We start from the raw sequence: 25,664 nt of genomic DNA on the forward strand, positions 1-25,664 counted from the left end.
AAAGTTACAAGGAAAAGAGAAAGAAAAGCGGGAAAAATAATTTAAGAAACCCTATGTATGTTTATGTCTTGTCCAATAACAGGTGAATGATTTAGCAAAGCAAAACAATAAAATGACAGCTATGAAGAAAGTGTAGATATTCTTTGGAAAACACATTTTTCTGATAAATATGGAAATGGTCAAAAGCAGTAATCTAAACAGCATGAACATGAGTGTTCTCACTGTGTGTGTGTGATTTTGTGTGAGTGGATGGATGGGTTGGATAGATAGGTGCATACATACATATATATGCATATGTGCATACATACATATATATGCATATGTGCATATATACATACACAGATATAGCTGACCAGAAGTAAATGAAACAAGCCAAAACAAAATGAAGATATAATAATTAGAGGTGAACTTATTCAATTTTAAAATATTGTCTATTATTACTATAATATATACTAAAAAAATTAATACTTCTTCAAAAATAGTTCTTAAATCTTTTTGGGGATGGGGGTGAGTCTACATAAGGAGATTTATTGATGGTTCAGTTAATTATCTATAAATAACATTATTTTTGTGTGCTTATAATTATCAAAAGCCTGAGGAAGAGTGAAAAGTACAAACCAAAATACTTTTTAACCTTTGTTAAAATGTAATTTATGACAAGAATAGCCTAACTCCATATATTTTTTAAAAGAAAAAATTACATCACCAGAAAATAAGAAACATCATCCAATGATTACTGATGGGTTATGAATAAAAGGGCTTAAATTTTCAAAAGCAGAATTTAATCACCAGGAAGAAAAGAATACTTGTATAACATAAGGAAATTTGCAATGCTGATGAAATGCTCACCATTTTGAAATGTTGAGTGCTTTGACCTGGGGTGATATAGAAAGCAGTTTATCACATTTACATAGTAAATAATTAAAAACAAAGGTAAACAATTATTTTGTATATTTTGGCAGATGCTTTGAAATCACTGTTCAAACCTCGAATATTTTTCTACACATGGAAAGAATGACTCATAGGAGGCTCTATCAAAAGATATTTTTTGATTACCAAGGAGAATTACCAAAGATAAAGTCATTCCTGCCATTCAGCAGCTCTGGAAACCACACACCACTCATTTCTTTTTCCATACCTAATATGCAATCTCCAGTCATTTTTATGCATCTAAATGTTATTCTTCCTCAAGATTCAGCTCAAGTTCCACCTCTCTGATTATGCAAAAGCAAACATGCACACACAACACACACACAGGTCTTTTATCTAAACTTTGTTGCTTTTTTTGTCTTTATGCATGTTGAATATTTCCATGCGCTGTTAGTTATGCTTAGAAGTGCGTAGGTCTAACTATAGCCTATTGGAGCCTCTTTATTGGGTCTGGGCAGTATCTTACGTCTTTGTATTTCCCCAGTCCCTTGTACAAAGTAGGTGCTTTGTCTACAGGAGAAGGAAATAAAGATGATAGAGTCTTGGAATTTAAACTGAGATCTGAATATTTAAAATTGAGAGAGGCATTTAAACTCTTTGGATGTCAAAACAGTATTTTCATGCTGGTTTGCTAGCCAGTGTAGCCCATGTCGTTGTTCCGAAGATAAATTAGGAAACGTCTATAAACTGATTTTTCAAAACTATAAAAAATAGATCTTATATAGAAGCAGAGTCTTAATCCTGTAGAGAAAATAACTCAGGCTAGAGAGACAAACAGACGTGGATTTTCTCAGGGCTTCTGCCACTTAGTAGCAGGATCCACTCACAACCCCATCGTAATCTATAACATTGTAATAATAATACATATCTAGTGGGATGCTGTGAGGATTAGTAGCTCACAGAGTCTGGAAAGCTATCAGTAAATGGCAGATTTATCATTATCCTTGAGATATAAGGTATTATAATAATTATTATTATAGATGCCAATATCCAAAAAGAGATATGCTGCAGAACACTGCAAATGCAATCTAAAACAGCACCAGAAGTTTGTTGATTACAAGCCTTCATGCCATATTTGTTCTCTTTAAATTGAAATACAAGCATAAATGGTCAATTCAATTAACACTCAGTAATTGGGCAGCAATTGATAAAAAGAAATCAACTCTGGTTTTATGTTGCTTTTAGTCTACATATATGTGCTTAACCCTTCTATACATCAAAAACGTGTAGAATTTTATAAAATGCTGAATCCCAAGCCCCATAACAGATATACCAATTATCCACCTACCAGTCATCAAAATTGGTGGGTACTCAGAAAGTTCTGGCTATTTCTAAGTTTAATAATATCTGAAAAGTGTATCTTTAAAGGTTTAATCATTCTAAATTTAAAGGTAAGGCAAGATCCCCATATTACAGTGAGGATCTATAAGGAAATATGTAACATTATTTTGGACATTGTAGAGGTTAAAGAAAAGTTGTATTACAATAACAAACTTTTAAAACTTTTACATCGTGTCATTATTAATAGTATTATTATTATTATTACTATTATCGTTGTTATTATAAGTATGTGTGCATATGGGTGCCTTTCAAAGCATCAAAAAATGAATCTTTTCATTTGTTACTTCACTCAGTAGCTTCTTAACTTCACCGTCAACCAACTAAGCATTTGAAACACAAGGCAATTATTCGTGAGAATTCTAGAAACATTTAGCCAAGTTATTTAATCTCAAAATAAGAGAAAGTGTGGCACCTTTTTATCTAAAGTAAATGTGGCACTATCTGGAAGGTTGATCTGGGTACCTCATTCTTGAGGCTTTAAAAGACCTTAAATGAATGATGTATGTCAAATATGTAAGGTGAATCAAGTGGTTGATGATATAATGGTAATAGGTATAAACTTTAAACTGACTCTAAAACCTTGTGATTAAGAGATTCATGTTTATTTTAATAATATATTCATCTAATAGTATATCAAATATATTTATCTATATATTTAATATGTAATATACATCAATATATTTAATTAACATATAATATATATTAAATACATCTAATAATGTATTTATCAAATAATACATTTTATCCAAATATCATGTACAACATGAAATACATGGAAAATTCAAGATACTTTGTAAAAACTTCATTAACTGAAGTAAAATCTTGACTAAGGCAATGATAAAAAAGAAATTATTGCATATATTCCTCAAATGCTAACTCATTTTGTGGACATTATAGTACACAGTTTAACAGAATATTTTAAGTATTGCTCAATACTCCAAAAATAGACAGCTGCCATACAGGTTTTATTAATCTCGATTTAAGGCACTGAAGGTCAAATTATTTTCCTCTTTCCTCTTGAATGGCCCTGTCTTGGAAGGCTACTTGTTGGGTACTATGCTCACTATGCTCACCTTGGTGACAGAATCTTTTGTATACCAAGCCTCAGTGACATGCAATTTAACCACGGAACAAACCTGCACATGTACCCCTGAACCCAAAATAAAAGTAGAAAAAAATAAAGAGCCAATACAATTTATTTCTGTTGTCATAGTCCTACATTATCCAAAATATATACATTATTCACATAAGAAATTGATTGCTAAATTTTTATATATAGTTGAAGTTTCATTTACTCATCTTTTTGATGCATGATGCACATGCTATTATTTTGTTGACTATCTGCATTTTTAGTAATTTGCTTTCTTTAGCGTAACTCGGAATTCTGTTATTAAACCTGTTGCAAAAAGATGTGCTATTTCCGTGTGAAAGGACAAAAATCTCATTCATAATATGACCATGAAAAAATTGAGTAATATATAATTTGCCACCCACCTATATCAAATAGTGATTTTGAAACATAACTAATAAATTATTTAAAGAGATTGTAACACAATGTGCTTCACATATGCTCAATAAAAATGAATAAAATAATGCTGGAATTCCTTCAAATTTGAATTGATATTATATATAACTCATAATGTACACACTCCAAACATTTTTATTTAATAAAGATAATAGGTACTCAAGAAAGTTGATTATTTTAAGATGTAATAAGTAATGTAAGATGTAATAAGATGTAATAAGTCATTTTACAACTTTTCCCACTATTAATAGTATAGATAAATACAACTTTGTGAGAATCCAGCACTTTAATCTCAAAGACAAAAAGACAAAGGAGGACAAAATACTGCATCTTGCACTAATGTGCAATCTTCCCTAATTTCTTGTTCTCATGATCATGATTATTTCTAGACCAAAGGCTCTTTATGGATAGGACATCTCCTACTCTTCCAAAAAACCATGGACAGAGGCAGCTGCTTATCTTCATGTGACAGATGAGGAGACATTTGGGCTTGTTGCCTCCCTTATAACTTTGGGTCAAGCAGCTGTAGGTAGCACTTTCAGGAACAGTTAAATTTGACCTGTGCTAAATTCCATTACTGCAATCCAGCCTCTTTGTTTGGTTAGTGGTACAAATGTTTAGGAAATGCTTCTGTATTTTAGCTCTAGAATGAGTAAAAGAAAGAACACTGGAATAAAAAATTGTTAAATCCTCCTTTGTTCTTACAGCTCATCTTCAATCAGCTTTGAAACTCTATCAATCCCACACCTGAAATTGCGCTCAGATTCTTCCCCCTCATTTACTCTCTAATTATTTCAGACCTGAAATATTGCAAAAGACTTATAAAAATCTAAAATTTCCCAACCACTGTGCCTTCTTCAAGGAGCCTTGCACATTACTTCAAAGAATCATCAGGCATCAGGGCCATTGCCCATTCTGTAGGGCAGAAGGGGTGGCAGTACTCCCAGAGAGGCAGGCAAGTTTAGAAGATCACCCTTCGAAATGCAAAGGAAGGGAAATAAAAAGATAGAAGATGGCTTTAATAGTAACTCCCCCTAATAAATATTTATTTAAATATTTTGCATATTAAAACATTATTTTCCAATTGTCCATCAAAATAAAAGTTATATTTTTAGAATAAAATAACTAGAATAGAGTGATTTAAAGCATGCCCAACAGAAAAGTAATCAATTCTGTTACTTCTTTTCTTAAAACCTGACTGAAAACATATTTGTATTTTTAGCTCATAGTCCTTTCCTCAATCCCCAACCTACATATCCATCTGCCAGCTTGACATCTATACTTGAACATCTCTCAAGCATCCCAAATTTAACATGAACAAATGTAAACTTTTTAAATTACCCCCTTAAACATTCTCCAAAAATTGGCTTATCTACATTTTAGTATATGCCTCCTCTATCTTTCTACCTAAATTATCTTTAATAGTTTTATCTCCCAAATGGCACTCATCCAAGTCCTCTTGGATTTCCCCAAAATATCTAGATTCAGACCACTTTTCTGCATCACTTTTGTCATAATTTCTGCATCACTGATGGATAAGACACAACCAGTTCTAAACTGAACTCTTGTAGCAACCTCATTACTATCTCTCTGTTTCCATTCTTGCCCCTCTTAAAATACTCTGCACTGTAGAGCAGAGTAAAGTTTTGTGTTTTTTTGTTTGTTTGTTTGTTTTTTGAAATGGATTCTTGCTCTCTTGCCCAGGCTGGAGATCTCGGCTCACTGCAACCTCCGCCTCCTGGGTTCAAGTGATTCTCTTGTCTCAGCCTCCAGGGTAGCTAGGATTACAGGCACGCCACCACATCTGGCTAATTTTTGTATGTTTTTTTTAGGAGAGATGGGGTTTCGCCATGTTGGCCAGGCTGGTCTCGAACTCCTGACCTCAGGTGATCTGCCCACCTTGGCCTCCCAAAGCGCTGGGATTGCAGGCGTGAGCCACTGCACCTGGCCCAGAATAAAGTTTTTAAAGAATAAATTGGATCATATCCCTCACTTGCTCAAACTCATCCTCTTTGAACTGAGAATGAAATAAAAGTTCTAAAGCAGTCTCCAAGCTCCTGCCTCATCTGGTTGCTCTCTTTCTGTCCAGTCTCATGTCATGGCTAGGATTTCAGATAAACAATATGTACCATACTTATTTCCAAAAAAAATCCATTGTTTATCTGAAGTTCAAATTTAACTGAATGCCTATAGTTTACCTGACAGTCTTCATTATGACACTTTCTGATGTACTCATGACATATCAGCCACAATAGCCATCTTAAAATTTTCATCTGAACTACATCCTTTCTTGCTGTGATGCCTACTATTTCTATGAACAGAAATGCTCCTCCACCCAAGTTTTACCTGACAAGCTACAACTCTTTTTTCCAGATTCATCTTAAATTCTACATTGTAAGGGAGGCGTCTAATATGCCAATCCAAGTAAAATTACATCATTAAATTCTCATAACACCTTATTTTGTTTTCTGATTTCCCCATCATAGTTTATATTGGCCTGTGTATTTGGTTTACCACTATATGCCCAGTGCTAGCAGAAAGCCAGGAAAATAGTAGAGCTTCAATATGTGTTTATAAAAGGCAGAAGAAAGAAAGGAAGGGAGAGAGTAAGTCTATGTAAAGCTTCCCTTTATTCTAAGTCAGTGCTGCTTATGCAGCCTTCAGTTCTATAGTTCAACTTCATGAACACATTTGTGCTCTTTGGACCAATGCACCTAATCTTAAACCATAACACAATGTTCAGTCATTCTTACAGATCTGCTCATCATTGTAAATGAAGAAATGGGACATTGACTTGTGGATTCAGTTTTTATCATTAAATTTTATAGGATTTGATCATTTTGTTATAAAGTCCAGCCTGATTCCCAGTCATTTCCATTTCCCCCTCATCAGCATGCCAGGAAAACAGAGGCAGGTTCTTCCTGGTCTCTGGTTTCCTACTCTCATCCTAATTCAACCCAAAAGAAATGTAATCAGCTATAACATCACACATAAGGATTTACTTCCTTTCACTATCAACTTTAATAATTTAATCACTAGTTTGATGTTATTCCAGAGAATTATATTAGTCAGGATAGCACAGTAAAAGCATATTTGTTTTGGAATTTGGAACCTATATTTCTGCTGTAGTCATAGCAGCTTACTACACTTGGAAAAAATTCTGCAACCCTTTGAATGTCAGTTTTCTTAACTATAAAATTAGGATACACTATCTACTTCATGAGACTATTATGTTGATTACATGAAATTGCCTTCTGCTTAAAACTATAAATCTAAAATTCAAAATCCTAGACTTTGTAGGATGTTGGTACTACTGAACTCATTGGCCTCATTGAATGCTGCCCTCTTCTTCCTCCATATAAAGGGACATACATTCAAATAACTGCAATAGACAGACAGAAAATGCAAAGAATATGTCTGACAGTATGTAAAGGAAAATAGGAAGTGGTGGCAATATTGGTGGACTAGACAATATAGTCCCTGTCTGAAGAAATCAACTCTTACTCAGCCCAGGCAATCATTGCCGGGTAAGAACATAGGCCCAGTACTTTCAGCTTCTTTTTTTTTTGAGACAGGGTCTCACTGCGTTACCTGCGTTTGAGTGCAGTGGTGTGATAAAGGCTCACTACAAGCCATCCTCCCACCTCAGCTTCCTGAGTAGCTGCAACAACAGGCATGCACCACCATGCCTGGCTAGTTTTTGTTTGTTTGTTGGTGTTGCTGGTATTGTTTTGTTTTGTATCACTATCTCACTATGTTATCCAGGCTGATCTCAATCTTCTGGGCTCAACTGATCCTCCTGCTTTGGCCTCCCAAAGTGCTGGGATCATAGGCATGAGCTACCGTGACTGGCCCATGTGATTTTTTAACAGAGCCCAGAACTCAAAATATTTTTATAAAAATTTTTAATTTTAAAATATTAGGTACCAATTAAAATAATTTTAGAACTCAGTGCGGAGTCATCAATCAAGTTAGTCCGTGAAGGCATGACTTGATATGCCTTTTCTATATACATACATAGCAAGAACGTAAATGATAACTAGAATATTTAGAAGGGAAAATATATAGTTAGGATAAAGAAAAAAGAAATATTAAATATCTCCAAAGAACATAAATGGAACACAAAAATCAAGGAGGTAAAATTATTTTCTCCATGATGAAGACTTGCCTTTAATCATTCTCTAGTATTTCATTCTGTGCCTTCCAAAATAGAATACACTTTTAGAGAAGCAGTTATATATACCAGTCTCAGGCACTAATACCTCTATCATCCCCAGAACTTGGTCTATCATTTCAAGGAAGTTGACTCAACCATTTCTTTGCACTTGAGAGCACGGAGTGTAGAGGCAGGCCTATCATGAGGGAGGAACCCTAAGCTCTCTCCATCCCCTTCTTAGAGGTTTAGGAGTAAGGAGTCTAATGTTAGCAGAATTAACAACAGCAAATCCATATTCCTAAGCTCTGTGAAAAACAAAATAGGATTCTGGGGAAACTTTGTTTTTGTTGTTATTCCTTTGCTATCTTGTTCATTTTATATCCAGGTTTAGGACTAGACTGACCCCCTAAATTTCAGGGCTTTCTTTTAGAAAGGAAGTATTAAGGTTGTTAGAAAACAAATCTTGTCCTAATTTCACTGTCACTAGTACAGAGCTTCCTGCAGCCAAACAAAAATCTTTCAAAATTTATAGCCTTTCGTTAATTTCCCAGAATGACTTTTTAATTTTTTTTTACTCATACCTCAACATGAAGGGAATATTTAAATCATAGCAGGAAGATTTGACAGGGTAATTCTTTTTAACTTAAGGGCAGATAACAGAATCTTATTTTTGAGCTATAAACCCAGCTGGAAGCATTTTAAAAATAAAATTAGCTTTACATATGAAAATGATATTTTCAAGGTCAGGAATTTAAGCATTTCACACCAAAGAAATTTTAGAAAAAGTATGCCTGTAGATACAGAAACACTAACTATAATAAAGTTTATGATGTAGACTAACCATTTAGTTTATAAATTACAATAAAGTTTATGATGTGAACCTAGATCTCCCAAAATAGCACCTTACTACAGAAAGAGAGACCATCACTGTGCCAATCTTAGTAGTGTCTCAAAATATGGAAATCAGAGCATACATCCAATGGGCCTGGGATAGGAGATTTTAAGGCAGATATTTCTTTTTTTTTTTTTTTTTTGCTGTACAAAAATTTTTTATTTATATCCTTATTCTACAAGTTTTTTCTATTTTTAAAATTTTTTATTTTTATTTTTTACTTTTTAAAATTTTTTGTTAAAAACTAAGACACAGAACATATCTTGTCCCACTGGGAGGTCTTCAGGGGCAATAACACGCATGTAGGTGTCATCTCCTGGAATAACAATGCCTTCTTCTGAAATACCTCCTGAAGGACCTGCCTGAAGCTGTGTTACAGTCACCTTTTTTTCTTTTTATTATTATACTTTAAGTTTTAGGGTACATGTACACAACATGCAGGTTTGTTACATATGTATACATGTGCCATATTGGTGTGTTACACCCATTAACTGGTCATTTAACATTAGGTATATCTCCTAATGCTATCCCTCCCCACTCCCCCCAGCCCACAACAGTCCCCGGTGAAGGCAGATATTTCAAGACAGAGGGTGGTTGGAATTGGGCAAAAAAAAGTATTGAAATGTATATAGCAAAGCTAGAGTCTTAAAACTAGGCTTGACGATCAAAGTGTACGCTTTTTCAGGTTGGTTCACAGTCTTATCGTCTACGAGAGATTGTTTTCTGGAACAAATACTTAAGTTATTTTTTTTTCCTGTCCCCAGCATTATTTTACACAGAAACTAGAAAGTGTATTTGTTGCCAGAAATCTAGCATATAGACACAAATTATATTTGGCTGCAGTTTTCAGTACCTAAAATGTATATGCCTCATTTCTACAAAATGCCTCTAGTAGAAATCTGAACTACTTTTACTGTAAATATCTCCGACCTTTCTACTACTTTAATGAAATGCCTTCTATACCTCTAAATAGCAGCTCATCTCCTTATTCAATGTTCTTCTTTCTGTATCACTTAAGATATTAAAGGGATTTAAATCTTTAAAAGACTTAAGTTATTGAAAATAAAACATAGCCCTTAATTCTTAGCATACCACTTATTTATGAATCATCCAAATGATTATATATGTAGTCTACCAAATAGAGTACCAGAAAGAGAAAACTAGTTTATTGCAGTAGAGAATCTTTCTATTATAAATTATAAGAAGATCAGATTCCTGGTGTAGTTAGGTTTTGTCTTTACCCAGTTTAGCAGATTAATTTGGTTTTCTCTCCCAGGAATTCAAATTTGTAACTAAAGGGAGCTTGGAGAATACTTACTTCAAACTTTTTCATTTTAAATTAGAAAACAAATAAATATGAGGAAACAGTGTTGTCTGTCCAAGGTCATACAGCTACTCAGTTCTTTTAGATGCCATATTTTAGGAGACTTTAATGCCTGAGAGTGCATTTTTCTTACCACATGGTCTCACTCTGCCTCAGTTTTTCTTTCTCTCCCGCAGACCTTGGTCTCCAAGGACAGAATGTCTCTGCTTGCTGACACCATATCCCCTTGTGTTCTTACCAGCAACCCCTGATGACACTATGCTTCATATCTCTCCCCACAAGGTCCATCTCCTGAAATCTCATGACTGAACCCATTTCCAGGCATCCTGCTTTCAGGTAGGCATCCTCCAATTTTAACTGAGCGCTTATACCCCTACTTAAGCTATTGTTTCTTCCTTGGAATTTAGATATTTCATAGCATGGTTGAAGACAAGTGGCAGCATGTGCCAACTGTCTATCTGCTTGATGGGTTGAAGATGATTCTGGAAAACACTTCTTAAATAGGAAAGTGAAGTAGCAAATATATGAAACCAGCCCAATTGTCCCAAAGAACTGATGTTTATGATTTATTTTGAATAAACATAGCAGTTGATCCTCTCAGTCTTAAAACTTGAGAAAGTGACAATTTTCTTATCTGAGTTCCTTTCTCAAGAAACCAAGCATCAGGCCTCCCAGATAGAATTAAAGAACTGTACCACTGCATCTGGAAAATGAAGACACCAGACCCCTCACCCATGATGATTCCCTAACCTATCACCTACGCCTTAATTACCAACTCCTCTTCCTTACACCTCCCTAATTCCTATTTTCCTGCATGTAGTTACATTTCTTTCCTGCTATATAAACCCTTGATTTTAGTTGGTCAGGGAGATGGGTTTGAGACTGATTTCCCATCTCTGTGGCTGCAGCACCTGATTAAAGCCTTCTTCCCTGGCAATACTCATCATCTCAGTGATTGGTTTTCTGTGCAGCAAGCAGCAGGACCTTGACCAAACCCCTGGCATTTCAGTAACATGTGGACCAGCAATAAGCCTGCAGTTATCAAAGAAAAGAGAAAATTATGTTCACACTTAGATTTGCTCTAGACAGGATCACCATAGGAACATTTGAAACCTACAGAGAAAAAAGCTAAAATAACTGTTTTTAAGTGATAAATACAATGCTCAGCTGCCATGAGACTAAGATGAACATAAAAGCAGAGACATGAAAGACCTTTGCACATTAGTACTGCAACCCCACAGTGGCACTGACAATAAGAAGACACTCCTGATAGCTTTGAGAGAGGACACAGAGCATACCACTTGTGCTAGTCCTTGTGTTGAACATCAATGGTAGAAACAATAGAAAGCATCATTAGCAGCCATCACCAACAGGATCTATAAGAGCAGAGTATTACATTGCTTAATATCCAAGAGAACTTGGCTTCCAGACAAACAGAAAACGCTTACTCGGTTAGATGTTAGGAGCCCTGGAGATTCCATAAGAGCAAGCCAGATTGACACCTAGAACAGTACTATTGATTCGTTTTCCCTGGAGCTCTGGGCCTGAAGAAATATAAGTTACAGTCTGATGTCTTGCTCATTATTCTGGCTCCAATCCAAATCAATGTTTTAAAATTTTTACAACTCCTCTATTCAGGCAATTTCTTTGTCCCACCTGTTTTGTATTTTTATTCCATTTACTTCTGATCAATCAAAAAGTTAACTTTTATAGGATTAGTAATTTTGTTAAATATATTTAAGATACTCTTGACTGATGCATAGGAACTAAAGAGGACATGCAATTATGGTAAATATTGATGAGGAATAGTCATTTATTAAACCATAATTTGTTGATATTCCCTTGCTTCTTCTGAAATACTTGCTGAAGTTCACAGATACTGTGTGTCTGACTCAGTTCTATATTCAAACTCCTGTTTGGGCAGAGCAGTGAGAAAAATGAGATTATTAGACAAAAAAATAAATACCTATTCTCTTTGTTTCAAGAAATCCTTGAAAACAGATTTGTCTAGACAAAAGTTTGCTCACCTGGACAAAATGTCTCCTATCAGAACAACAGACTGTTCACCTGGGTAAAGAGCTTATTTACCACCCAGAAGTTTACAAGTTTGTTAAAAGTTCTAAATATCCACTAGAATTCTTAATTATCTTTGGCACAATTATGCCGTTGTTCTTATGAGAGGCACCTTTGAACAAAAAAGAAGGAACAAAAAATTAAAAATATGTATTGAATGGATTTTACTTTGTGTGAAAAAATTCCCCAAATAAATTCTGATTCCAAAACGATTTCTCAAAAAGAGTCCTTGGCCAAGATACATGAAAATGTGAAAAATTCAAACTTACCTATTTTATATCCCCCAAATCACAACTTGAACATAACGGCCCTTATCTCATTTATCCTCTTCCCCTTTCTTGTATTTTTCAGTACTCTCTAATCCTATCTCTCTTTATGACCCAATATATTTCCATTCCAGACAGCCACAAACCCCAAGTTGTAACTGCCTCTTAACTTCAATTCACTTTAAAAGAAAGCATGGCCAGTCAAAATGGCTCACACCTGTAATCCCAATATTTTGGGAGGCTGAAGTGTGAGGATCACTTGAACCCAGGAGTTTAAGAGGAGCCTGGGTAACATAGTGGAACCACGTCTCCACAAAAAGTAGAAAAAAAAATTATCCAGGCATGGTGGTGCACACGTGTAGTCCCAGCTACTTGGCAGGCTGAAGCAGGAGTATCACTTGAGCTCAAGAGGTCAAGGCTGCAGTGAGCTGTAATGATGCCACCATACTCCAGCCTGGATGAGAGAGTGAGATTCTGTCTCAAAAAATAAAATAATAAAATAAAATAAATGAAACACAACATTCCGGCATTAACACTCATGTTGAGCATCAACATGAGCTGTCATTCATGTGTTATTGCTACTCCTGTTACATTTCATAAGTAATAAAATACCTATAAATAATAAAATACCTATATATGTCAGTATCTTTAACTTCACTTTTCCCCCCAGATCTTTGAACAAAGAGCCTCACATTTTCATTTTGCACTGGATCTTCAAATTATGTACCCAGTCCCTATGCTGTAATTCCAAGCATAGCAGAAAAGTGAAGCAATGTCAAAAAAGTATGTAATTCCTCTGCTGCAATTTTCCTAAAATTATATGAGAAGTAAATCAAAATCAACCTCTTTAGATATAATACTAGTTTTTCAAACAGAAATGTGTGCAATCTTGAGAATAGTTCTGTACTTATATCCCTAAAATCTTCTATGGTATCTTAACTGTTATGAAAAAATATCTGACCAAAAAAAAGGGAGAGGATGTGATAAAATTAGGTAATTTGATTTATATTTCCTGTGGTGGTTGATTTTATATGTCAATTAAGTAGGCTACAGGGTACCCAGTTATTTGCCAGCCATTATTCTGAGTGTTTCTGTGAAGATATTTTTGGATGAGATTATTAAATCTGGCAGAGTGAGTAAAGCATATTGTCTTTCTTTATGTGGGTGGGCCTCATTCAAGCAATTGAAGATGGGAATAGAACAAAAAGGCGGACCCTCCCCCACATAAGAGGGAATTCCTCTTTTCTGACTGCCTTCAAACTGGGGACATCAGCTTTTGTTTTTGACTTCAGACTCAAACTGAAACATTGGCTCTTCCTGGATCTTGAGTCTGCTAGCCTTTAGCTGGAACTACATCAGGAGCTCTCCCAGTTCTCAGGCCTTCAAACTTGGACTAGAGCTACATCATCTATTCTCTTGGGTCTCCAGCTTGCAGACACACCCTGTGGATTTGGGGGCTTGTCAGCTTCCCTAATTGCATGAGCCAGTTTTTGATAATAAATCTCTTTATATAATGTATCCAACCTATTGGTTCTGTTTCTTTGGAGAACATTGATTAATATACTTACATAGCTATTTCTGTGAACTCTTCATATTGGGGACCAATTTTGGTCTCTTGACTTATTGTAGACACTTTTGGCTTCTGGATTAGAAAGTGACCACAAACGTTGATAATAAACATTATGTATTCGTGTGTATGTAGTCCTCGTTGGTGATTTCTGGAAGTTTAAATGCCATTGTCCCACTGGTGATCCATTAAATGATTCTAAAAATAGTCACCCAACAAAAAAAGAACAGGAAAATGTGATGCTTATTTTAGAGACCGCAATCATACCTGCTGGAAAGTTGGTACGTGATCACAATGCCTTAACCAATGAGGTATTAATAGATCTCTTCTTTAACTCAAGCTTATGAATGTTCCTGCGAAGCAGGGGATTGAGACCACCTACATCCACTTAGAGTAACAGGACAGAGAAGTGAGGCTGCCAATGTCACCTATGACTTAACTATTTTTTCTATGACATTCTGGCCTAGGAATATAAGCCTGTTGACCAATAAATCATACACCTGATTTAGAAAATTCCCATAACACATTTTGTCTGAAAAAAATCTTTTTCTTATCTTGGCAAAGAGCTCTTCTTTCAAGACAATGTATTGTTCACCTGGCAAACAGTTTGCATATCAAACAACGGTTTATCAAGACTCACTTTATTTGAGGTTTATTTAACCTCACTGTATTTACCAACTTTAAATTATTATGCCATAAAACTTGCTTATTCCTGATCAATTTTCCACCTAGAAAGACCCTAACTTAATAAATATCAGACCCCATAACTTAATAAATATTTTTTGTAGGCATTCCTCTTTAAGGCACTACTAAGACTCTGTTGGGGGGGCAAACATCTCTCATTACAGTACAACTCATGCTTAGCTTTGCTTAACCAGCTGATTTTTTGGTGATCTTTTGAAAAGTTGGCAAACAACAGGCACATGTATCCCTGTTAACCAAGTTACATTTGCCAATATAGCAAGATAAGAAAAAAGAGGAGAAAAGAGCAATAATTAAATATTGTAGCTAGAAACTACTCTACTAAAGGATAAAATGAAAAAGCTTCTCCATCATCCTAAATTTACTGTTGTATAAAGATGACTACCATTTGGCCATACAACCCCAAATTTTATTTTTCCTCAGATGTTTTAATACTCAATAGATTCATTGAGGTAGGGTGGTAGAACAATAATCAGAAAGAAAATGTCTGAAAAAAGTCATCTGGGGTGTCCATATAATTGAAATTAAGATTTATTCCTTTAGTGTCAGAAAACCTAGAATTGATGTCTAATTATATATTTATTTATGCAATTTTTAAAATCACTGATTATTTCTTTGTTTAGTTTGAGTTTTTTTTAGCAATTTTTAAAATCAGATACATGATTTGCAAATATTTTCTCCCACTCCGTAGGTTGCCTTTGCTCACTGTTGATAGTGTCCTTTGATACACAAAAGTTTTTTTTTATTTTGATGAAGTGCAACATCTATTTTTGGATGAAATTCCATTTCTTAACTCTTTCCTGGGAAATACACAAGAATGTCTCTAATTTTCCAAGAATTTACTGTTAGAAATTGTGTTGGAGTTACTTTTTTAATGAAAGCCAACATCTAACTGAACAAACAAAAAAAGTGCCAATTCACCACTGGGAGGAGAAAACAGATTTGGAGAACTCTGTTAAAATAAGTACAATGAGTAATGATCCACTGTACTCTTCATTTGAGGATAAAGAGGGAAAAAGTACATTGAAGTACCTCATGTTTAGTGGGAAACAGAGATAAAAATAGAAAGAAATAAATCTTTCCTGTTTGGAGCTGTGACATAGTCTCAGGCGGAAACCAAGAAGTACCACAGAGCCAGGTCTTGTTTAGCCCATGAGCATGATGGGCCTCCTGCTGCACTCTGCCAAGAGCCATTATTTTCTGTGTAAGCAAACGACATTTCCATAGTAAGATAAGTAGCCCTGCTATTGGCAGTGAGTGGAGGAACAGTAAGTAAAATACGCTGGTGTATACCATGGAGTGCTAGTCAGTATCTAAAAACCACAAACTGGATCTCTACCCAGCAACATACAAAGCAAGGAAAAATAGTGTGAAGTGAAAATAAACAGGGTGAGGGTTTTGTTTTTTGCTTTTTGTTTTTGTTTGTTTTGTTTTGTTTTGTTTTGAGAGGGAGTCTTGCTCTGTTGCCCAGGCTGGAGTGCAGTGACGCCATCTCGGCTCACTGCAACCTCCACCTCCTGGGTTCAAGCAATTTTCCTGCCTCAGCCTCCCAAGTAGCTGGGATTATAGGTACCCGCCACCATACCTGGCTAATTTTTGTATTTTTAGTAGAGATGGGGTTTCACCATCTTGGCCGGGCTGGTCTTGAACTCCTGACCTCGTGATCTGCCCACCTTGGCCTCCCAAAGTGCTGGGATTACAGAGGGTTTTTTTTAAACAATACCATTTATATAAAACGAACATAAATACACATAAATATTACATATTTTACAAAGATGATAATTCAATGGTAACCCAGCAGATGTGGTTGCTTTTGAAAGGGAGAAAAATCGGGTAAGTAATAAGGAGAAAATCAAATACATGTGTAATTAAATGAGAGAGACTTAGTATAGACCAATGACAACAGTGTGCTCTGAAGTAAGGATTAGAATTAGGTACTCTCTTCTACGCATATATGGTACCATTTTTTCAAAAAAAAAAAAGTAGGCGTTATGAAGATATAACAAACAATATCAGTGAGCTAGATGGCCAGTAGGTAAAACTGGTAATGACTTCATGATGTCCATATTCTGAGATGTGTCCTTAGGAAGCAGGTAACCCTATAATGTGAAGCCTTTGTGGAGAAGTAAACGAAAGTAAGAGTGCGACAGCAGAGAGTGAGAGTGAAATCAACACAGCAAAATGGAGGTTGAATTTCATGCCTAAAGAAAGAACAAAGCCAAAGAGAATTTAGGGAGAAGCAACAGCAACAACATAAAAAGCACTGGAGGGAGAAGGTTGATGGGAAGAAAACTGTGAAAATGAAAAGGTGTTTAGATAAGAAAGCAGGAGAAAGTTGAAATAGTTATTCTAAGATTCACAGATTGGGCAAGCTCCAATGTTCATATATGGATAAAGGCATTTAGTGGTTTTGTAAGATCAATGTAAAAATACAACATGATTACAGAGAAGCAGAGCAGTGTTTTTTGTTTCATTTGGTTGTGTTCATTACAAACCGGGCTTTAAAGTGGATAGATAAATTAATGGTTTTCAAGTTAACAGGTATCACAAGCACCTGGAGGGCTTGTTAAAGCGGAGATTGTGTTGGGCTCAACTCCCAGAGTTTCTAATTCAGAAGGTCTGTGTTGTGCTCTGAGAATCTGCCTTTCTCACAAGTCCCCAGATGATGCTTATGCTGCTGACCGCGGACCAATCTTTGGGAATTACTGATCTCAACAATGTAAGAATAACTAGTTTAAGAAGGTATTTGTAGAATAAGTACTGATTGCAGTGTTTTCCTTGGGCAAGCTTTTCCAGAGAAAATAATTTTTGCTTGGACCAGTAGCTCAAGTTCTTGAAGTAGGAAATTTTTATGGCCAACTTATTTTGAGGGGAAAGGTCAGGACATTTTGTTTGTTTGTTTGTTTAAGTCAGTTTAAAAGGATATGATTCGAGAAAGCCTTAGGCTTAGTTTCAAAGCTAAGGATTTTGAAAAGCGATCTAGAATTTGAAGCCAGGATTTAAGATAAAACGTAAGAAGTAGGAAGGTAATAAGGATGTTGGGCTATAGGCCAGAAAGTCTTAGTAACAGACATTTCGGCATAGCGTGGTGGTTAACAGCATATTCTTAAGGATTAGGTGACCAAGGTTCAGCTTCTGGCTCTCATTTACAATTGTTTTTCTGTATGAAAATTATCCAGCATTTTTCCATCTTGATTTCCTTGTTTTAAAATAGGATTGATAAGGCACGACCACATTAAGCAGGATAGGCAGTCTGCTGTAACAACTCACCCCAAAATTTCAGTGGCTTGACACGGTAAGTTGATTTCTTGCTTCATATATTTCAATTTATGTAAATATTCCTGGTTGGTATGATCTTTAAGGTAACTTCATTCCAGCAGTGACTCAGGCTCAAGCTGATTGTATCTCATGATTTCACATTCCATGGCTTCACGGCTGTCCTGATGTCATCCCAACATCAGATGAGAATGTAGGTGGAAGGAAGAGAAAATATGGAGCATTGCACTTAGCACAGAGAGATACTCATCACTCTTATAGAAATTCATATGACTAATGTCAAAAACTAGTCATATGACCACACCTAAATCCAAAAGTGGCTGAAAACATAGACCCTGAAGCTTCCAAATGCAAATCAACACTATGAAAGGGGAGCGTGAATGATCTTGTAAAATAGTCATCTCTGCCACACTAGTTCCCAGGATTGTTTTAAATAGTAAATAAAGTACTAAATGTAAAGTGCTTAGGATGTAGTAACAATGACGATTAACCTAATTTACTGGTTCGTTAAGTGGCAAACAGCCATAGTCAGTCTTGGTAGCATTGAAAGACCAGAAACTTTTAGGACTACGAGGCATAATTCCTGCTTAAAATCTGTTCACCCGGCCTGGCACAGTGGCTCATGCCTGTAATCCCAGCACTTTGGGAGACCAAGGCAGGTAGATCACCTGCAGTCAAGAGTTCAAGACCAGCCTGACCAACATGGTGAAACCCCATCTCTACTACAAATACAAAAAATTAGCTTGGTGTGGTGGCGTGCACCTGTAATCCCAGCTACTCGGGAGGCTGAGGCAGGAGAATCGCTTGCACTCAGGAGGTGGAGGTTGCAGTGAGCTGAGATGGTGCCATTGCACTCCAGCCTTGGCAACAAGAGCAAAACTCCACTTCAAAAAAAGAATGTATATATAAATATATATATATACATATATATATATATATTTATATATACATTTTTTCCCCTTGAAGAAAAATTTGATTTCCTTTGAAGAAAATTAATTATCAAAACAAAACCCCTCTCTTAAATGTTTTGTTATTAATATTTCTAATCATGTCAACAGTACAGAGAAGAGCATAATTACTCTCATGTACCAACTAAGTAGCTTCAACAATTATCAGCATTTTCATTTGTACCTTCCATGTTTCTTTTAAAGCAAGTCTCAGTTATGGTAGCATGTCACCTGTACATGCTTCAGTATTATCACTGATAAATAATGTTATAGACCAAGCTAAATTTACATGAATTCCTTAACAACATCTAATCTCCAGATCATATACTTATTTCCCTGATCATGTCAAAAACATTCTTTTAGAGTTTTTAAATTAGAATCTAACTTTAAGCAAGTTCCCCATGTGTCATTTGGGTGTTATGATTCTGATGAGTTTTTTTTTTAATAGAAAACAGTTTCTCTTCTCATCCATTTTTTAAAATGTAATTTATTTTTTGAAGAAAGTGGGACGTTTGTTCCATAGAAATTCCCATGACTTGGATGATCATATCCATGTGATATCATTTAATATGGGAGTCTATTTCCTGTATTTCATGTAAACCAGTAGATATATTCCAGAACTTTGATTAGATTTAAGACCAATTCTTTTAGCCAGAATACTTCATAGGTTGTGCTGTGTCCTTCCTAATAGATCACTTCAGGAGGTACATAATGTCTCATTGATCTCTTTGTGAAGTTGAAATTAATTAGTGGGTTCAGTTGATGTGAGCCCAGTCTTCCTTTAAGTCTCTCATCAAACTGTTATTTTAAGGTTTTAGTAGCTTTTTTTATTTTTTTGAAACAAGAGTCTCACTCTGTTGCCCAGGCTGGAGTGCAGTGGTGCAATCTCGACTCACTGCAACCTCCACCTCCTGGGTTCCAGTGATTCTCTTGGCTCAGCCTCCCAAGTAGCTGGGATTACAGGTGCACACCACCAAACCTGGCTAATCTTTGTATTTTTTGTAGAAAGGGGGTTTTGCCATGTAGCCCAGCTGGTCTCAAACTCCTGTTCTCAAGACATCCACCCACCTTAGCCTCCAAAACTGCTGGGATTATAGGCGTGAGCCACTGTCGATTTTAGTAGCTTTTAATAATCAGTGCCTAAACCCATGTGATGATGGTGATTTTATATGGTGCTTTCTGCATTTAATAGTTGAAATTATTTTGTAAAGAACGTCTTACTAATTCTGTGCACTCTGTAGTACCAAACAGGTATTAGTTTTCAGAATGATAAATTAGTTCTCCAAAAACCTTCAATAGTCCCAGTGAACTTTTTGTTGTGTTCATGAATTTTGAATTCATGAACTTTTATATAATTAATGTGTTTTAATTCATTTGAGTATTATTTTTCTTATGCCATATTCTCTTGATGCCAGCCAATGTGAGTCCCATCATACTGGCTCCTATGTCTGTTTGGTTTTACTCCAGTTGTCTTTGATAGATTTCTTGGTTTCTGATAAAACATAATGCTCCTTGTCTGATCATGAACATTTTCTGCCCAAGCTGAAATCAGTCATTTCTTGTAGGTAGCCTTGTACCTTTTAGTGACAAGTTGTATTTGGAAGGTACAATGGAGACTTTAGGGGTGCACATTGCTACTGGATTGGTATTATTTCCAGGTTTTCTTCTGTGGTAAGACTTGTAACAAATTTTCTAACCTGGAGAATTTACTATGTGCAATTGAAAAGAATATTTATTTATCTGTGTGTTGGTTAATGCTCTATAAATGTCAGCAAGATCAAGGTGGTGGATAGTATTGTTCATCTTCTATATGCTTGCTAATTTTCTGCCTAGTTTGTGTATCAGTTTTTGAGAGTGGGGTTGGAAAATCTCAAACTATTACTATTCAGGTCTCTATTTCTTCTTTAACTCTGTTAGTTTTTGCCTTTTATATTTAGAAGTTCTGCTGTTAGGTATGTGTATATATGTATAGTTGCCATATCTTCCTAAAAAATTGACACCTTTATTATCATAAAATGTCTTTTTTTCTAGTAATATTTCTTGTCTTAAAGTCAATTATTTCTGACATTAAAATAGTAATTCTAGATCAACTATGATTATTGTTTGTATGGTATGTTTTTTCATATTCTTTTAATTTCAACTTAGGTCTTTGCATCTATAGTGTGACTCTTGTGGACACCATGTAGTTGGACCTTATTCTTTTTGTTTTCAGTCTGTCAATGTCTGCATTTGAGTTAGGTGCTTAGCCCATTCACATTTTATATAATTATTGATACATTAGATTTACATTTGCCATTTTGCTGTTTATTATCTAAATGGATACAGCCACAGGTAAGAATGCCTTGGATTTCCACTCTCCTTGTTTAAAGGTTAGTCGATTTTCTCTAAGAGCTTCTCATTTATCTTAAATCATTGGCCAATTTCCAGGTCTCTGAAATGGTTGTTTTTGAAAAGTTTCTGCAGTTTTATAGCTACTTTTTGAGAATATTATACAGTGGCCACCTCACTCCACTATGCTAGAAATCCCTGCATAAGTTTTTTGCATTAGTTCTGGAATAAAATAAAAATAATCTGAACCAGGATGAATATCATTGAAGATTATAAAATGGATTTAATAAATATTTAAAAGGTAAAATAGACAAAACTTCAAGAATAATAACATTTAAGAAGTGGTGAAAATGAAGACGTTAGGATAAATTCCAAATCAGTAGAACATAATAATTAAAATTGTAGATTTAAATGTTAACTCTGTCACTTTGGGCTGAGTGGCATTTCTAAGGCTTTACTCATCTGAAAAACAGAGATAATAATCATTCTTGTGTGAGCATTTAATATAACGATGCATATAACATTGTTTGCACAGTGCCTGACATCTTGTAAGTTCTTTAAAAATGTGACTATGACTTTTACCATTATTAAGTCATCCCCTGTTCCTATAAGTTTTGTTAAATTAATTAGCAGTGCCATTGAAATCTGGTCACAAACACCTGGGGCATACTCCATAAGAGCTCTGTAAGAAATTAAGGTACTTCTAATTCTTGCTAATCACCAATAAGATAAACTTGAGTAATATTCTTAAAACAATTAAATTAAATTAAAACAATTTTATACCAAAAGTTCTAAATATATTATGGCATAATTGTCATCAGTAATAAGGAATATGAGATTTTTTAAAGAAAAGCTGTCAATTACCTTTAAAATAGCTGTCAAATATTCCTTGCTATGTAATATATTTCAAAGGGGTTTTTAAAATAACATTTATTTCCTCTTCAGTTTTCCTCATTCCTTCAGCAAACACTGATTATTTTCCCTAGTGTCCTAAATAGAGATTGAAATCAATGTGGATTTGGGGTTTATGATTTGATTAGTGTACCTGAATCATTAATGATATGAGCTCAACTCTTAAAATAGTTTGAATAAAGAGCTGCTGTTCACAGATCACACAAAGAGAGACCAACAATGCAAGCCTTCATTTCTACACATTAATATTAACTACTAACTCATGCCCAAGGCCTTATTTCAGTAGAAAAATCAAGTGAATTCTAAAATACATAATGATGGTTATCTTTTTATTTTTATTCATTTATAATTTATACTTCCCATACTTCCAAAATATATTTGAAATTGCTTTTAATAAACTCATGAGAAAATAAAAGATAAAAGCAAAAAAAAAAAAACAGATCAGAAGGAAGCAAAAGGGGTAGAAATAATTCTACCCAAAATCCAGGGTCAGAAGGCAACGAGCATTGTCTTTAGCTCTGACCTTCCTGGTAGCCAAAAGAAAAAGAGAAATAATGGGTCACTTCTTCTCTCTAATTGATTAAAGGAAATGCAATAATGCCTCACATGAGAGAAACTTTCCTTGTACTAAATTTTGGAAGGCATTCAATTTCACAGGATCTTATATAAGACACACAGACATGGAGAAATTCAGTGGGTCATTGATCCTTCCAAAGCTCAGGTCACTTATACCCAGACTCTCCCAGAGAGGTGGGTAAATGTGAGTTGTTTCTAGGGGCACACAAGGAAAAGCAACCTTATTGATGTGAAAGTGAGGGAGTTATCATTCATTCATTTATTCATTCAAGTCCTTTTCCTACTTATTTGGAATGTAAGTCATTTCATAAGTATTCTAAGAACTTCAAACTGCAAGTCATACCTGTAATTTGGGGAAGCATCATGATGGGAAGTCATCTCTGGTGGTTTCTGATTTAAAAGCCCAGAAGATAAAATTCTTACATGATTTTAATGAATCCTTCCCACCCTGCTTATCACCAGGGTCAAGCAGGAAAAAGTCTTTTCTTGTTCCACATTCACCCCTCTACCCCCAAGCAGGGAAGGGGTTTGGGGAGCATAGTGGGGATGGCTGAGATGCTGGCTATGGGGGGGTCTGGCCTGGCAGCCCCTGTTCCAGGGATGGTTGCCCAGGCCTGGGGATGGCTGTCTAGGTCCCTGCCTTCTCCCCTGCATTGGAGGGATGCGGTTCAGGCCGGTTGCTGCTGTCCTTTTATGACTTTTCCTTTAAAGTTATAGATCCATAAGTTATTTTTTTCTCTCTAACTTCATCTACATAATGTTACTGAGGGAAAGAAGAAAGATGAAGAGTAGGGTGAGCCTAGACTTGCTCCAGCTATGGCTAGCTATGTACCTGTTCTTTTTGTAAAGATTTATTATCTGCTTTTGGTAACTGTGGACTCTTCCACATGACAGCTACTTGACAGCTCCTTATAGTAATACATTTTTCCTCTCAAGGTTCATTAATTCATCCACTGCCAATGTTATAGGTAATGATGTTGATAATTATGATAGCAGATAACTTTTTAGTGACCATTAAATGTGTTACAGGCTTTGGGTTAGTAGCTTTATTTATTTGCAATAATAATCCCATGAAGTGGAACTATTAAGTTATTTTGGGACTAGGAAGATTGAGGTTTACAAAGATCAGTAAATTGCCTGGAGTTACCTAGCTGGAAAATGGCAGAGCTGGGATGTGAAGTAAGTTTCGCTCACTGAAGAACCCTTACAACTTACAACTACCAAACTGTGGTGTACTTGGACAGCTTTGGAATTTACCATCAAAAGGAATTGGATTTGGGGCAAGCTCTGAGAGTTCCTAGCTATATGACCTTAGGTGACTAGCAGAAATTCTAAGACTTAGTGCCTTTATTTGTAAAAATTTGAATAATACATTTTTACTCTCAAGGTTTTTTCTAAGAATTTGTAAGCATAGTGAAAGAATGTGGCCTCAAGGTGATCAACATTAGGTGCTTTCCTGTTGACAATTGCTGGTGCTACTTACATTAAATTACTGCTTTAATCTTTTAAAATTAAGATTTCTAAGGTAATGGACTCCTTATTTTAAAAATAGTTTTGGGTTTACAAAAAAATGATAATAAGCTGCTGGTATGGAATTGTCATATACTCTCCTAGCCCATACACCCTTTCCCCTATTATTAACATCTTGCATTAATATGGTACACGTTACAATTAAAGAACCAATAATGACACATTATTATCAAGTAAAGTGCATATATTAAGATTCACTCTGTATTATACAGTTCTATGGGTTTTGACAAATGCATAATGTCATGTATCTACCATTATAATATACAGAATAGTTTTACCACTCTGCAAATCTGTGCTCTACCTGTCTTCCTCCCAGCCCCTGTAAACTCCTGCCAACTGCAGATGTTTTTACTGTATCGAAAGTTTTGCCTTTTGCAGAATGTCATATCACTGGAGTCATATGGCACGTAGGCTTTCAGAAGTCATTCTTTCACTTAATAGTGTACATTTTTATTTCCTTCCTGTAATTTTGTGGCTTGGTAACTCATTTTCTAACACTGAGTAATACTCCATGATATGAGTATAACACAATTTGTTTTTCTGTTCGACTACTGAAGGACATCTTGCTTGCTTCCAGTCTGGGCAGTAATGAATAAAGCTACTATAAACATTCATGTGAAAATTTTTGTGTGGGCATGAATTTTCAGATGAAATGGATAAATACTTAGGGAAATGGTTGTATCATTCTATGGTAAGACTACGTTTAGCTTTGCAAGAAACTGTCAAATTGTCATTCAATGTGGCTGTGTCATTTTACATTCCTTAAAATGATTGAGAGTGTCTAATGTTTCACATCCTCATCAGCATTTGGTATTGTGAGTTGTATGAATTTTATCAACTCTAATGTGTATGTATTGGTATCTCATTTTTTTAATTTGCAATTCTCTTATGACATATGATACTGAACATCTTTTTATATACTTATTTGCCATCTGTATGTATTCTTTGGTGAGGTGTCTGTTCAGATGTTTTTGTCCATGTTTTAATTGGATTGTTTGCTTTCTTAGTATTGAGTTTTGAGTGTTTCGTATGTTTTAGATACAATCCTTTATTAGGCAAGTGTTTCTCAAATATTTTTCCCGCTATGTGGCTTATCTATTCATTCTATTCACAGTGTCTTTTGCAGAGCAGAAGTTTTTAATTGTAATAAAGTTCACCTTATCATTATTTTATTTCATGGATCATGCCTCTGGTGTTATACCTAAAAACTCATCACCAAACCAGTGGTCCCGAGATATAATTCTCTGTTATCTTCTAGAAGTTTTATAATTTTATATTTTACATTTAGATCTATGATCCATTTTAAATTCATTTTTATG

At 35.2% G+C, this 25,664-nt stretch overlaps 1 long non-coding RNA gene across 6 annotated transcripts in view; it reads left to right on the forward strand.

Moving 5' to 3' along the window:
• Positions 1-25,664, forward strand: part of LOC134761060 (uncharacterized) — a 207,445-nt gene that overhangs the window by 23,382 nt on the left and 158,399 nt on the right. For all 6 annotated transcript variants that reach the window (XR_010139307.1, XR_010139309.1, XR_010139306.1 and 3 more), the window contains exons 3-4: positions 10,451-10,504; positions 17,991-18,071. This is a non-coding gene — a long non-coding RNA (uncharacterized LOC134761060). The remainder of the gene's footprint in view (positions 1-10,450; positions 10,505-17,990; positions 18,072-25,664) is intronic.

This window comes from Pongo abelii, chromosome 2 (genome assembly GCF_028885655.2).
Source record: "Pongo abelii isolate AG06213 chromosome 2, NHGRI_mPonAbe1-v2.0_pri, whole genome shotgun sequence".
NCBI classification, from domain to species: Eukaryota; Metazoa; Chordata; class Mammalia; order Primates; family Hominidae; genus Pongo; species Pongo abelii.